Raw genomic sequence first — 15,886 nt, forward strand, 5'->3', positions numbered from 1 at the left:
TCCTGGGTGGCCGCCCAAGCGCTCAGCTTAGAGGGAACACTGCCTCTAACTCCGACGTCCTCTGGGACCCTGGACTCATTACTCACTATCTGTACTTACAGCTCCCTGACTACTTGAAGGCCAAGGGAGGAGCAGGGCCAAGCTGGGCATGGCACAAAGGCACAGTCTAAGCAAGGACGTGAGCAGTAATTCTCATGAGGGGTTGTGAGCTGCTGCCGGAGAAGCCCAGTGGACGTGCAGGCTATCAGCATCATGGCGAATCCCACAGCGGCTCCCAGACGTTGACACCGACGCAGCTTTGCTGTGATTTATTCACATTATTTAACCAACAGACGCAGCCCAAGGTGAACTCTAACTGTAACTTCTGACAAGCGCAGGCAGGAATGTGGGACTCTGGCGTCTCGCCCTTTCTTTCTGTGGCATGAAGAAAGGTACGTGTCCCACCATGCCCTGGTGGTCTGCATTATTCCATACAGGGCATCCCCGCTATACATCCAAGAGACATTAAAAAAAAACGGAGCTGTAGAGTGAAATGACATAAAGCGGGGAATTTTTTCCTGTGGCTGATTTCCATTTGCGCACATTGAGGGAGGGGGTTGTGCGATGTAAGAGCGGGGAATGGGAGGACTTACAACGCATCAGGTCCTACCGGCATCAACGACGTTAGTGTGGAATGGATGTATATAGGGGCGACTTATAGCAGAGACGCCCTGTGTCTAAATCACAGCCCAGGTCTCTGCAGTGCCCTGGCAGCAATTAGCAGCTAAGGAGCACTGCACACTTGGATAACGTTCAGCTTTACCCGAGCCGCGATGGTCACATCCAATCCAAACCCTTCCAGAAGCTGATTTGGAAATGAAGAGCTCTTGACTGACATTCTTATTTGATGCCCTGCTGCTTCCAAATTATCTCTCCGGTGGTGGGGAGAGGAAGGATTTCCCCTCCATTTCTTACTGCTCTGAACATCTGCATGAAAACAGGATCCACCTTTCCTGTGAGTTCCACCTGCTCCAGCCACTGCCTCCCTCTCTGACATCACAGTCCCTCGTTTGTGATGTCACCATTGGTTGCGGTGGGGATGATTCTGACCTCACAGGCTCAGAAGCCAGCGGGGGACAGACGCCGCTCCAGCCGCTGGACCCGTCAAGGAGCAAAGATCCTGCAAATGCCTCTTGAAAGGTCAGAGTGCGGGGGGAGAGAACCGCCGTGGTGGGACGTGTGGCGACGAGGCAGAAGCGGAATCACCCCAGGGAAGGCATTAACAGGTCTCACCTTTATTCCTAGATAAAACACACTTCGGGGCAGCCTTTGAATAATAAATTATCCTCTTTGGCCGCTTACGACTTACGTCCATAAAATCCTCCCTTCGAGGATCTCCAGGTGCTTTAGCACATGCAGGAACGAAATCTCCAGCTGTGCTGGAAGTAGGGGCGGGTTATTGCCCGCTTCTCAAGGCGGGGGGAGGTAGAGGGGAGGAGCCAAGGTCAAGAGAAGCAAAGTCACTTGGGCCTGGCCATGTCTGTAGACTTAGGGTAGGAACACAGGAGTCCTGCACCTGCTCTGGGCTCTGCCCACTAGCCCAGAATTGTCCCTCACAGCTTTATGGGGATTAAAATCCCTGTGTCTATGTTTTTCCCTTCAGGGCAAATCCAGCTCCTACCTGCAGCAAGAGGGCTGGCACCCCTGAGCCAGGCCCTGCCCCTGGGTGCGTGAACAGCTGCATGCCAGGAGCACAGGCTGCGCTCAGGAGCCAGGCGCAAGTGGGCAACGCCCCGGCATGCAGAGCTGTGCCCCACTATCTGCAGAGGGCTCTCCCTCGCTCAGCTTCCACCCAGGCTGTTGCAGCCCCCCGGCGCTCTGCCCTGGGCTCAGCCTGCATCGGACCGTTGGAGGCGAGATAGGACGCGATGCTGCCCGCCTGCCGGCTATTCCAGGCCCGGGGTGCCTGCATGGGGCTCAGACCGGTGGGGAGAAAACCACAAACGGTTTCTCCCGACAGAGGTTTTCCTGCTCATCCGGAGCCTGCGCCACCTTCCAGATGCTAAACCCAGCATCAGAGGTCCCCACCTCCAAGCCAGCCACAGGCGCTCCTCCCCGGTGGTTCACCCTGGGGCTTGTTAAGCCCTCAAGGGCAGGGGTGCTGTAAGCACAGTTCTCTTTGTGCTAGAAAGCCCCCTGCCCTTGGCACCAGTCACCCAAAGGGAACGGATGGATGCAGCCTTGCCGGGGGGGGGGGGTCCCCTACATGAAGGTTCCCAGGATCCCCCTCTAGAACATGGGCCGGTTCTTCCAGCTGGGCTGGTGCCAAAGGGCTGCAGAGCAAGTGTAACTGCCCCTTTGGGAACTGCCCCCTGCACAGGCGAATCCAGCACCCTGGGGCGCAAGGGGGACGTGGGGCTGGACGCAGACGGGGCAGGAGGGTCGAGTTCAGCCGGCCCTGCCCCCGTGGGTTCTCCCCCACGATGCTCCAGCGAGGCCAGGAGCACAAGGCAGGGCTTCCCTGGCCTGCGCTGGGGTCCACGCAAGCCCCTCCAACCAGCGAGACGCAAGCTGCCTTCCCCCTGTCCCTGCGCCAGGGCAGGGGTGCATCTGGCTTAGTAGCCCCACCAGCTGCTCCTTCAAACTCTCCCCTCCCCCCCGAAATCCATACGGAGGATCAGCCCAGCACCAGCCGACGGAGTTAGTAGGTCACCGGGGCTGTGCCCGCAGTGCCCAGTGCCTGTGCTGCCCCCACCCTCGCCCTGCCTGTTCTTCCAGTGTTGTCCGGTGAGTCAACGCTGCAGAGACTCCATCCGGTGCCATTTATAGCCGGCCCCACATGACAGGCACCATCTGCTCCCGGGAGAGGCAGCTCCAGCCCCGGAGCTATCAGAAGCAACCTCCCTTTGATGTTTCCCCAGCGTTGGGGCGCCCGCCTCCCCGCGCCGCCATGCTCTGCCCGCCTGAGAGAGGCACGCTGCTCAGAGGGACCACAGGCAGCGAATCGGGACAGTGCGCCCTGTTCCCCGACTCCGGGAGGGGAGCGAGATTAGACACCCTCTGCAATTCCTGGCCAAAGGCCCGGCGGGGCTGCAGCCCTCCCCTGGAGCACTGGAGGCCCCGCAGCTTTGGCATGCACCTCCAACTCCCCCCGAAGGAAAGCTGGTTTCATTCCTTAATTAGGACTGGATGGTTCGGTAGGCGACGGCTCCTTTTGTGATCCAGGAGCAGGCTCTGCGCTTTGCCGGGCCGGAAGAAACAGCTGGCTGCAGAGCACTGTGGGTGCTGTTCAAGTCCCGGCCTTTTCAATATCCTCTGGCGAGGAGTTCCACAGGTTGACTGTGCGCTGGGTGAAGAAAAACTTCCTTTTGTTTGTTTTAAACCTGGCACAAGATGAGCCGAGTCATTGTCACACAGGGCAGAGTGATGATCCAGCTTTCTCCAGGGGAATCCCTCGGGTGGGGTCCATCCCAGCAGCTCCAAAGTCTGTGGGCCAGCATTGATTCTCCACCCTCCCTTCCTCTGCCCCAATCCTACATTGTTCTTCCCTTCTTTCAGTCCTAGGAAGCTGTGGACAGGGTTAGCTTCAGCCCTGGGCTGCGGCGTGTGTCTGTGGACGTCCCACATACTGCGCGTGGCAGGAGAGCAGCCCTGGGGGAGCGTGCCGTTGGCCTTCTGCAGAGCTGGGCTGCTGCAAATGAAGCTGTTTTGATCCATTCTCTCTGCAGTCTTCTGTCATTAGCTTCCGCAAAGATGGGGATTTCCCCCTGAACCTGGAGGGGACCAAGGGCAGGCGAGCACCGACTCCAGGGCAGCTTCGTCGAGGCCTCGGTGCTGCTGGTAACTCACCCGTGGTCCCCTTCCTGGAGTCGCTAGGCAGGAGCCATTCCACACATGCATTTTGTGAGCGGGGAATGGAGGAAATACCAAAAGGACCCAGTGTAGGGCTGCAGAGCAGAGCTTCCTCTCTCAGCACAAGCTGCTCCCTCTCCCTCTCCGCTCTGGGGTTTCCTCAGGCTTTGCTCTGTATTTGCCTCACGCAGGTGCTGAGGGGACCAGCTACAAACAACCCCCTCCTGTGTCTCTGCACGGGAAGGGCCCAGGCCCTGTTTTAACTCCGCACGATCCCTCCTCCGCATGCCGCATGGTGTTGCCTTAAAAGGCGCTCCGCACGAGGCAGCGCGGACGCTCCAGACAGCTCAGCCAGGGCCGTGATATGCAGGCTTGCTCCTGTCTGTGGCCAGCCCCGCCAGTCTTTCAGACACAGCCCGGCGTGGCCGAGGCTCCGAGGCTGGTGCCTTCTCACACGTGGGAGGAGACCCGATCCGGAGCCACACCAGGGCCCTGCGCCGTGCATCGATACTGAGGTGCCCGTTCTGGTGGGTCCTTGCCACGCGACGACCTCGCCCAGGAATGGGGAACCTCAGGCCTGGGGGGTGGATGTGGCCCCCAGCTTGCTAGGATCCCCCCCCCCCAAGGCTCAGGGCCGCCCCCTCAGCATTGGGCTGGTGCTCCAGCCCCCCCATCACCCACCACAGGGATGGAGCACACAAAATCGACTTGCTTGCCCCCCCCCCCCTCCCAGGCTCTGGTGTGGGAGGGGAATGTGGGAGGGTTTTTCTCCTCAGTCGGGGCCACGGCCGTGAGGGTTTGTTTGTGGGCGGCCCCCAACTGATTTTTTCTGTGGGTCAGCAGCCCCCGACCCAAAAAAGGTTCCCCGCCCCGGCAAGGCCCAAGAGAGAGGCTGTTTAAAGCGAGATCCGAAGCTGTTTTGGCCGAGGGAGGGCTAGTTCACCCCCCAGGTGGGGCAGTGCGCCTGGGTCACAGAGGAGCCGTTTCACTACCCTGATAGACGGTGCTGGCGCCTCTGCTCCCTGCCTCGGCAGCACCTCCCATCCCCAACTCTGTGCCAAACTCCCCAGTATTCACCCTTCCCTTTTCCAGCGGCCTCTGCTTCTTGCTCCGGCTGTGCGGACAAATGGGGACCCCGTGGAGAGGTCCAGCCTGGCAGCTACCGAGGAACCAGGCCCTTGCTGTGGCAGCAAAGCGATGGGCGTGGGCAGAACTGCGCCTGTCGGCTCCAGTCCGGACGGCTCCAGCCCCCCAGCTCTCCTGCCGCTCTGGGAGGAACCGGCAGGAGAGCGTCGATACACAACGGTGAGCAGCAAGGAGGGGGAGAGGCTATAGGTGCATTTGATTCTGGACTGGGAGTGGGACGTGGTTCATACATCCACGTGGGACGTGGTTTCCTATTTCAGCTGCAGAAACCACGTGGGGTCTCTCCCATGAGCGCGAAGCGCCCTACGTGCCACGCCAGGGCTCTCCTAGTTGGTTCCGTGGCAGCGGCTGCGTGGCACCATTCTGTTCCCATCTCAGGGAGTGTGGGCCAGAGCTTTTAGCAAAGTGGCCTTCCCCCAGCCAGAGCTTCTCAGTGGAGAAACCTCCGCCCCATGCAGGGGGGTCCCCACCAGTGTGGCACCCACAGGAACCGGGCCACCCTGGCCACACCTCTGACATAAGGGCCACCTGGAGCTGAGCAGCCCTACACCTGACCACTAGACAAGGGACCTTTCAGCTGGTTCAGCAGCCACCTCTCCACTGCCTTCGAGCACCCTGGCACCTTTGTATTCGACCACATGTTGCATCTTGGCATGGAGCAAGGCTGCCAGCTCCCTGGGACGTGTGGGGGTGGGGAGGAGGGCTTTGTGCTTGAGCCCTGCTGCGGAAAGGGGCCCTAATCTCTGCCTGGGGTCTCTAGGCAATACAACTAATTAACAGTAGGGCTGTTTGTAGTCGTGTAAATGATTAACCGATACACCTACGGTTATCAGGTAATCCAAACGACTACACCCAACCCCCCTTGCTGCTTCTATATTGTGTGTGTGGGGGGGGGGGAGTGGGAGCCAACTCCCCAAGAGCACCAGATCCCACGGAGCCGCCTGCCCCTCCTCCCCTGCGCTGCTGCCTCTGATGGGGGGGCAGGTGGGAGCTGGTACACGTCAGGGGCAAGCAGGGTGCCCTGTCTGCAGGGAACTCCCCTCACAAACCCGCTCCCACCTGATACAGAGGCAGCAGCGTGGGGTGGCAGGGAGCTCCTCAGGAGCGGGCTGGCTGCCAGCCCCACCCCTGAGGCCCATCAAATAATCGTGTCACCGCTAAGATTTGATTGGTGCGGTGACACGATGATTAAATTAACGACCTCTAACATCCCTAATAAATAGCAGCGTCTGCTGGCTTTGCTTGTCTTGGGCTGTTCTCCTGCTTCCCAGGGCAGAGCCGCGCTCAGAAAGACCAGTGCATCTCACTGTAACAGCGGGGAGCTAACCTCGGGGGCTTGTGAGGTGGCGCACGCCTGAGGCGAGCAGGGGGGCTGGAACCGTTTGCACCGCGGGGGTGCCGAGCGCCTCTGCACCAAACCCTGCATAGAATGGAAACCGCTTCGAGCCAGGGGTGCTGCAGCAGCACCGATGGGAGCAAGAGGGGCTGGCCTGGCCCTGGGCCTCATCTGGCACTGCCGTGAAGGAGGCCGCAGATCCCAGTAGCGGTAGCATATTTAGCACCGGCGTCTTTCCGGAGCCAGGCCGCAGCCGGGGCCTGTGTGGCAGCACCGCACTCAGCACCAGGCCACCAGGACGCAGTATTGACCGGGGCTCATGTTTTCAAAGCTTCTGCGCTGGTGAAGTTCAGCTCCGAGGGCCCTCCCTGTCCCGTTCCCCACGACTGAGCAGAGGGGACTAGCTTGGGGCAGCTGCCACTGGTGGCCAAAAAAAGCCAAGAGGCCTGCCTGGGGTGTGACGAGGGTGTGAACGCTGCGCAGCTCCCGTTGCACTGAAACTGGTTTTTAGAAGGGGGGTGCTGAGCGGCGCCCCTCCCCCACTTATCCCTCTTCATGCCCTGGACACAGCTGGGGATCACTAGGAGCCAGAAATGGAGGCCTAGGAGCCAGGGTTGGTGGCCAGTTGCAGAGCCCCCGGGGTCAACAGCTGGGACCAAGAGGCCAGCAATGGAGTCTCCGGGTGGGAGGCCGGAGGCCAGGACCCTAGGTAACAGCAGAGGGGCTAGTGGCCAGGGACCTGGAGTCAGCAGCTGGTAGTCCATGTGGGGCTACGCTGGGTGCAAAGCTTAGGGGTGCTGCAGCACACTCCCCCCCCCCCACCCCTACTTTCCATGCCTATGAGCAGCTCAGTGCAGGAACATCACGGAGGTGTGTGGGGAAATCAGACAGCGGTGCCCCTCCCTGAAGAAAGGACAAGCTTCATTCCACAGGGCTCCCCCGATTGCTGGGAATTTCATCCGGTGACACTGGAAAACGTGAGCACGACTCCCTCTCTCCTGAACAACACCCCCCGCACACTATGCCAGCCAGGCAGGGACACGGAGTCGGGGTTTCACCTGGTCTCTGCGCTACTCTCAGAGCGAAATGCTGCCCTCTTTGATCTGGATCATGTTGGCGGGAAGCAGCAAAACACCCGGCTGCGGAGCTGAAACTCTTTCTTCTTGGCCTGCGGGACGGATGTGACCAACCTGTAATCATTTAAGTCTCTGTTTAGGATTCTGTGCGCAAACATCCTGCTCCTATGCGAATACTAATGAGCGCTGAGGAATGTGCGGTACATCCAGCCTGCCTAGGAACGAACCTCTCTCTCCTTGGCAGGTGTTAATTACACAAAAGCCAGGAGGTTTGTTTGCCCAGGGACAAGGCACCCACCCCCTTTGGCATGAAGGAAGGGAATGCCGTGGGTTGGGAATGACTGCAGAGCACGTGGCAGACTCCTCTGTCAGAGAGGAATTACAGTGGTGTCTGTTTGTAGCCGCGCCTTCCTCCATGGCCTGTGCACCGTAAGACACCTCCCGGTCTAGGGACCGACGGGTATGTAAGTCCTGACATGGTCATGGCCGAGGGGCGCGAAGTGGGGGGGGGATTCTCTGGCAGCACTTTAGCAGCTTGGCCGGAGAAGAGCTAAGATGGAGATGGGGCCCTGCGTGGTTGCTACGGCAACCAGGTGCCTTTTCTTGAGGATAATTCTTCCCTAGGCTCCATGTCTGGTTTCTCTCTGGTCTGCGAAAGCCAGAACGTGATGCTTGGCAGAGCCGAATGGGTGTTGGCTTGTTACCAGCTGCTGTGCTCCAAGGAAACCGAACTGGGCCTTCAAAGGACAGGGCAGCCTTGCCCAATGAGTACAGGGAAGCTGAAGTCTCCCTCAACACATAAATGCCCACCGCTTCCAGCACAGGTGGGGCTGGTGACTTACGGGCATGACACGACCCCCCCTACACCCATCAGTTGCTCTTCGCATCATTTGCCTTGCAAGAGCGCTTCGGGCCCACTGTGTCAGGCGCTGCACAGAAATTATCAGTCCCTGCCCCAAGGAGCTTCCAACCTGGACAGACAAAGGCTCAGTGAGGAGCCCCAGGTCGCCCAGCAAGTCAGTGGCAGAGCTGGGACTAGAAGTCTGGTCTCTGGAGACCCTTGTCCAGAGGTCCCTGGCCTCCCTTCCTCTCCTGCCACCGCCGCTCACAAGGACACTGGTGCTGTGCCAGCCATCGGCACATCTGAGTGAGGGGCTCCCTGCGTAAGAAAGACCCGCTCAATAATTCATGCCGATTGTTATACAAAGTGCAGGCTGGCGGGTCCCCGAGGCAGGCGCTCTGACTAGAGGATGTAGGCTGGTAATGAGGGCCAACGGGGGAGTCAGCAAACAATGCCGGGAAAAGCACTAGATAAAGATTCGCATAATACTTCTCCTTTGAGCAGCCAGGCAGCTGGAGAGCCTCACGGGGAGGTTGGATGAGCCACGAGCCAGCACTGGCTGAGGCTATATCTACACGGCAGAGTGTTTGCGCAAAAACTCGCAAAGTGTCCACATCTCAAGCGTGGTTTTGCACCAAAAAATCGAAAGAAGAGAGAGAGGTTTGTGCGATAGTTATTCCTCTTTCTATGAGGAATAACTCCTTTTTGCGCAAGATCTCTTGCGCAGAAAGGTGTGTGTGGACGGGGAACAGAGTTTTTTTGCGCAAAAAGAGGCAATTGAAAAAAGCACAGGTGCCCTGGTGGCCAGTCTGTAAATAGCAATCAGAGTTTCCTTTCGAGAGAGCGTGCGTGCAGTCTGGACGCTCTCTTTCGCAAAAGCACATCGCAAAAGCCTGTAGAGTCGACGTAGCCTGAGAGTATCCCCCTGTGTGGGTAGGAGAGGTGTGTGTGTCCCCTGACCTCATGCACCAACCCAGCCTGGCTTATAATACACATGCAGTTGGAGGGTCTGCAAGGAAGTGCCATTATCGGGTGAGCATCTGTCCCAATTTTATAGGGAGAGTCACAATATTTGGTCCTTTTTCTTATATAGGCTCCTATTGCACACCCTATCCTTGGCCCGATTTTTCACATTTGCTATCTAGGTGGCAGCAGCCAGCCAGGCCTCAGACAGGTGGGAGGAGTGGGCCAAGAGTTGGCCCAGCCATGGGTGGCTTTCTGCCTCCGGCACCTCGACTCACCATTGGAGATGAAGCCTCATCCAATCAATGGCAGCCCAGCAGCACAGGCTGCTGGGAACACGTCCTCTCATGCCCTGCACGGGTTCCCCTGTGAACAGAGGCCAGTTGAAGGTCTCTGTCCTGATTCTGAAATCTCTCCATGGGACTGGTCCTGGCCTTCTGAGATGCCTCCCACTATTACTACGGTCTCCACACGTCTATACAAGCAACACCGTCACAGGACCTAACCACATTAGCTACAACATCAGGGATTCCTCCATCTGCCCATCCTCTGATGTGATGTATGCCAGCAATGCCCCCCTGCCATGGATATTGGCCAAACTGGACAGTCTCTGCACCAAAGGATAAATGGACACAAATCAGACATTTGAAACGGTAAAACACATAAACCTGTAGGGGATTTAAAAGTAGCTGTTCTTCTACAAAGGAATTTCACTACCCAATTACAGAGAGGGTCTGCAGAACTGGAATTCAGTTTGACACTGTTACCCTGGGCTTGAATAAAGACATTAACTGGTGGGTGCATTACAAAGCCAATTTCTCCTGCCTTTAACATCCACATTTTCACATCCAAAGTTATGGATGGAACTCATTCAGCCCATTTAATTAGCCTCATTCACACAGTTCCTACAATTGACAGGTATGTCTTTATATAATGGTTTCTATTATATCCACTCCCATTCATCTGAGGAAGTGGGTTGTGCCCATGAAAGCTCATGAGTCCATATATATATTTGTAACCTCTAAGGTGCCCCAGGACTACTTGTTTTTACAGTCTCCCCTGACTATGGTGGTTCACCAGCTCAACAGGACTGTTGGCTAACACCCAGACATAACCTGTGAAACTCACTGCCACAAAAGGCATCTTCTCCATCCCTCACTGGCACGTCACCAAACACTGAATAAGGCCCTCCCTTATGCCCCATGCTCTGTGGCAGGAAAGGAGGAGAAAGAGTTCCTTTGCTGCATGCATTTCTTTCCCTGTGCTACATTTCAGTGAGAAGGGACCTAGGTAAATGGAGACCGGAGTTGGAGTAGAGGAAGTGGGAAAAGGCTGTCTGCATGCTAGGATGTAAGATCCTCCCAGGCCTCAGCGTTCTGGCTTCGCTGAACAGGACTTTGCCCTCGTTAGCGTGTTTCCCATCGGTCCCTTCCTTGGACTAGCTGCTGCCGAGCCCCAAAGGCTGGAGATGAGGTTGAAAATCGGGATTAACTTAAAAACAGACATTTAACCTGGAAACATCCCTTTTCTCTCCCTTCCTCAACACGCCTGGCTGTAGCATGTTGGGAAAAGCGGGGTGGGGGGAGAGGTAGCTGCCTTTGGCTCCATGCAGATCCATGACGCAGTCCCAGAGGATCAGCAGAGAGGCCTGCTCCGATAGCAATAGCAGACGCCCTCTTCCTGCTCTAGGCCTGGTGCTAGGTCCTGCTTTGATCCTTTGGATGAGATCAAACAAGTTGCTTCGGATGCCTGAATGAGCAGACTACCGGCTGTCCAGGACACCACACAGATGGCTGAGAGTCGGCGGCACAGGGAGGATTCCATAGGCAGGGATGTGAGGGGCTTCTGCAAACAGGGATAGATGGAGGAAACCAGGCAGAAGGGAATGCAGAGACTGAGCCACATTCCCTGTCTGCTCACCAGTGGGTCTGCCCGTATAGGCCAGTATGGGTACAACTACACCCAATGCTTTTTTTGTGACGGTACTGCCTGGTATGCAGTACTGGCACCGCCAGACGCAATACGGGCACCTTTAGTCAGAGCTTACCTGGAAAGAACAGAGCGTACCAGCACCTCTGTATGCAAATGCCCCACAGTCAGCTGGGCCACGTGCCTTAAAGAAGCCATGTGTCTTAAAAGGGCAATGCCGGCCCCACCCCGTTTTTTTTTTCTCAACAACTTTTCCCCTGGAGTACCGGCACCTTTTTTTTTTTTTTTACAAAAAAAGGACTGACTACACCGCAAAGAAAAACCCGGGGCTGGCTCGGGACAGCCGGTTCAGGCTGCAGGGCTATTTCATTGCTTCAGTGCTGAGACCCAGCTAAAGCCCGGATGTCTACACAGCCACAAAACAACCCTGCAGCCTGAGCCCTTGAGCCCCAGATGGCTGACACAGGCCAGCTGTGGGTGCCTCGTTGCTGTGAAGACGTACCCTGTGCATGCTCTTGTATCACAGACACACCTATGTGCAGCTTTGCTTGGATTGTACGGCATCAGGTCTGTGTGAGACCACGTCTGCTCCTGCCCATGGTGGTATGGATCCACAGGACACTTGTACATGGCACATACTGGGCTGCTGGGGGTCTGGATGCCTTAGGGGGCTGAAGGTGTCCCCAGCCCAAAGGGCCCGGTGTCAGAGAGCCGGCAGCATGCAAGTTACAAGAGGGGAGAGAAGACACTGGCAGCAGGGGAAAGTTCTGCCCTGCAAACAAAACAGCAAGGACCTGTCTCTGTCAGCCTCAGGATCTGGAACACAGAAGTCTCTCTCTGTTTTTTGGGGTTTTTTTTTTCTCTCTCTCTGAAGGTTTGTTAGCTGCTTCCTTCTGTTACTCGCGAGTCCCACCCACGCCTGCGGAGACAAGAGTATCTGCCGAGCTGGCATCTGCTGTAGAGCATCATTTATCTTCCTCGCCTTGTGTCTTTCACAGGTGGGTTCCTCCTGCTCCCTGGAGAGCCGCTGATGGGTTCCAAAGCCTGCAGGACATAGCAGGATGCCTAGTGAGTTATGGCCGACGGGCCATTCCCCAGCCCTTCATAGTGAAGCTGCAGCCAAGAGTTTTCCCCAACTCTCTTGAGCTAAATTCTGCACGGCCCAGAGAAACCAACTGATGCAGAAAACGACCCTTAGAATTATGCACATTGATGCAAATTATGGCAAGTCTAGGTTCAACAAGACCCTGAATTGCAGACCAAGAAGCTCCCACTCTCCTACTATCCTGTCCTCCCGTCCGAATGTTCATGAAGAAATTACTCTGCAGAATTTATACAGCACCTTGGACAATATTTCATCTTTCCTTTCTCTTGATCTTTGGCCTGTGCTTTGGTCTAATAATTATTCCAGTATTTCAGACTTCACTCCGCAGTACCCTTCAGGGGGAGGAAAAACGCTGTTTATCTTTGGGAGAACAGATGGGAAAGAAAGAGATGGCAGCCAGGAATTTCTCCTTCTTTGGAGCTGATCAAACGCTCATGGTTGGATTGTCAAGAATAAACATAATCAAATAGTGTTGACAACTTCAGCTGCGCGTGCAGAATGCGTTTCAGAGAGAGGCCTCGGCCTTTGCATATTCCTTCTACGCACACACACCAGCTGGCAGCTTCTACTATCACACACTTCAGAACTCTCCCCGGGTAAAAATCTCCCTCGTACAGCAAACACCCCGGAAGCTCCTTTTGGCACCAGGAAACATGGGACCTACATCCGCCAAATGATTTTCAGTTCCCAACCCCCTTGCCTTCCCATCGCAGCATCTCAGTTTGTCTTTGCCTGGAGTTATTTACCAATGGAAAACGAGAACAACAGACAGTCCTGGGAGCCGAATCTCAGAGAAGGGAGGGGAACCACTTTTGAGCGGTCGGAGGAAGCTTGGGGCTAGGGGGCTGGTTGGGTCTGTGCCTTTGTTTTCTGGAGCATCTGTTGCCATGGTAGCAAAGTCTGCCACTTAGAGTGAAGCACCACTTCATTCCCACTCAGAGATCAACTGTATGGGGCAGCCTCGCTCTGCTCTGCTAGGAATTGCCAGAACCCCCACTAGGAGCTAGTGGGCGACCCCTGCCCCTTGGGGAAGAAAAGGGGCCCTAGTTGGCTCAGGTCATGGCAGAAGTGGCAGGATCGGTGTCTTAGGTCCCCCCACCTGTTGGTATATCCCGTGCTTTGGGGGGAGGCTCTGGGGTGGCCACCCCAATTGTCATATGGACGGGAAGGGCCGGGGTATTCCCGGGGTCTGGCACGGTGGCAGCAGCAGGACTCACCTCCCACCCTACACACACACTCACCACGCGGGTGGCGGGTGCACAGCAGCCTGGCCCACGCTGCTCCACCCTGCTGCCCTCTCCCAGCCTGCCCCAGGGCGCTCGGTTCCTGCTGCCACGGAGAAGCGAGGCGCAGCGGGCCGGGAGGGCTGTGCAGCGGGGTGGAGTGGAACGGAGCGGGCCACAGGGCCGCGCTGGCTCCCACCACCCATATGATGAGTGTGGGGAGGGGGAGGAGGTAACCCCTGCCTCCGCTGCACCAAGCTCCCGCAATCCCCAGGCCACATTGCTCCAGAGAGGGGGTAAGGGGTGGAGATGGGGCAGGGCTTGGGGGGGAAGGGGAGAGGGAGGCGGGGGTAGTGGCAGGGGGGGTGCACCAAACCCCGTGCCTATGGCAATGGGGGGGGGGGGGTTGCCCCAGACTCCGTACCTGAGGCAATGGGGGGTTGCCCCAGGCCCCGTGGCCCCCTCAGGATGGCCCTGGGTATCCCAGCACTAGAAGCAGAGCAGTCCTTTGGTCTGCGTTAGCTGCTACGCGCCACCCTCCCACGGGGCTGAGCTGCGTGTTGTAGCGCTGGACCGATGCGCCTTCTCGGGCCTGTCTCTCCAGGCTTGCTCGGGGGTTGCAGCTCGGTGTGCCACCGTGGAATCAGGGCCCTGCTGTGAGCGCTCAGGCCGAACATCACCAGCGTGGTCCTCACTGGGAGGTGGGCGCTTCCCCCGTTTGAAACCCAGGCCGACACCAGAGCTTTCAGCTCCTTTTCACCGCCCGGCCAAGGGAAGCTATTTCCAAAAGTGCCTGACCCCGTCCCGCAGCCGCCATTCCACACCAAGGAATCGTCTCCTCCCACCTCTGCTGAAGGCAAAGGGAGTCAAGGCAGAGCCAGGAATCCCAGAGTCCAGTCCTGGGCTGCATCACCAGCTCCCCAGGTGCCCCCCGATGGCAACCACGCAGCTCGCTCACCAGGTGGGTGTTGAGCCTTGAGGCAGGTCAAGGGTAGGGAGAGTGGCTCACTGAACAAAGAGCCTCGTTCCATTCCAGTGAGCTGGCTCCAGGGCTGGCGTGAGGCAAATGTGGGGTCCCCAGCCCATGGTCCCACACTTTGTTATAGGCCCGATCCAGGCTGTGCTCTTATGTGCTGGGGGAGAGCAATAGCTCAGTGGCTTGAGCATGAGTCTGCTTAAACCCAGGATGGTGCGTTCAATCCTTAAAGGGGCCATTTAGGTATTTGAGGGAAATCTATCAGAGATGGTATTTGCGCCTGGATTTGATGACCTGGGTCCCTTCCAGCTCTAAGAGCTAGGTATAGCTCCATATTAAAAGTAGACAGCTTATTTTATTACCTATTAAAACTATAATGATTAAACGTTCAAATGAGATGAAAAATACCTCCGTGCAGCCATTCGCTTTGTCGACTATAAAACGTTCCTTGCGGCATATGCAAATAAGGTCAAAATACACAGGTCCATGTTAAACCAAGCACCCGTTTTAAACAAAGCCCATGGCGCGCACACTGCAGCGTAGAACAGAGACATGCTCAGGCGTCACGCACGGCTCTTGTGACAATGTTGAGTGCATTAATGGCGGGGAACATGGTTCAAGTTTTATAGTAAAGCTGGATTTGTTTTCTTTGCTGTGTGTTTTTTGTGGACCACTAGGTAAATATATTATAAAGTGAGGGGCCCATGCATGGTTTGTTTGCAAAACCAGGGACTGTGATACAAATGGAGCCCTGCTCAAATGTTTTCAGCATAAATCTGCCCAGAGATTCCCTGAAGGAGCCCTCCAAATGACTTCCGCCAATCCCTGAGCTGCATGGGAGCTAGCACAGTCAATGCCCACCCCTCCTCCCTAAGGTGAGCGCCAAGAACATCACTCTGCAGCCCGGCATGCCCTGACCCATTTTGCTGCCTTGACGTTTCCCCTTTAACTAAAGCGCTGGCCAGAGAGAGGGTCTGACATCCCCATCATCCCCGCTAATGAAATGACATCGAAAAGAGAATCAGTCGGGTGGTGAGTTTCGTGTGCCGGTTCAGCGGCCCTGCCTCCTGGCACTTTCCTCTCGGCAGCACAACGGGCATCGGGGGCTGGGGCGCCGTCGTACGATGTAAAATGCAGCACCGAGATGCCGAGAGCACGTCTCTGCCTCGCTGCGCCACGGCGGAGGCACCAGGCATGGCCCTCTGGGGAGAAGCTTTATCCTCTCTGCCGCCGTCCTGCTGCAAACCCCGAACGGCGGGGCAGCCGGCGGGGCAGCGAGTTTCAGCTCACATTGTTATTAGACCCAAATTTCACTTTCCAGCCAAGAATCTTGGCTTCCCAGCAAGCCGTGGCCGAGGTTTTCCTTTGGATCGTGTTTAACTCTGGGGCTCAGGACAGTAAATTGGCAAGCGCTGCCAGCAAATTCTGCTGAGCCAGTCAGTCGGCCCCGCCTGCCAGAG

General features: G+C 56.8%; 2 long non-coding RNA genes across 2 annotated transcripts; one reads left to right on the forward strand and one right to left on the reverse strand.

Moving 5' to 3' along the window:
• Window positions 1-293: 293 nt before the first annotated feature.
• Window positions 294-916, reverse strand: LOC142820995 (uncharacterized). The gene is made up of 2 exons (XR_012898043.1): window positions 633-916; window positions 294-486 (listed from the first exon to the last, which is right to left on the reverse strand). It is a non-coding gene; the product is annotated as an uncharacterized LOC142820995 (long non-coding RNA).
• A 3,286-nt stretch (window positions 917-4,202) lies between these two features.
• On the forward strand, window positions 4,203-13,406 carry LOC142820996 (uncharacterized). Its single transcript, XR_012898044.1, has 3 exons — window positions 4,203-4,358; window positions 4,924-5,136; window positions 12,121-13,406. It is a non-coding gene; the product is annotated as an uncharacterized LOC142820996 (long non-coding RNA).
• The last annotated feature ends 2,480 nt before the right edge of the window (window positions 13,407-15,886 follow it).

Source organism: Pelodiscus sinensis, chromosome 29 (genome assembly GCF_049634645.1).
Source record: "Pelodiscus sinensis isolate JC-2024 chromosome 29, ASM4963464v1, whole genome shotgun sequence".
NCBI lineage: Eukaryota > Metazoa > Chordata > Testudines > Trionychidae > Pelodiscus > Pelodiscus sinensis.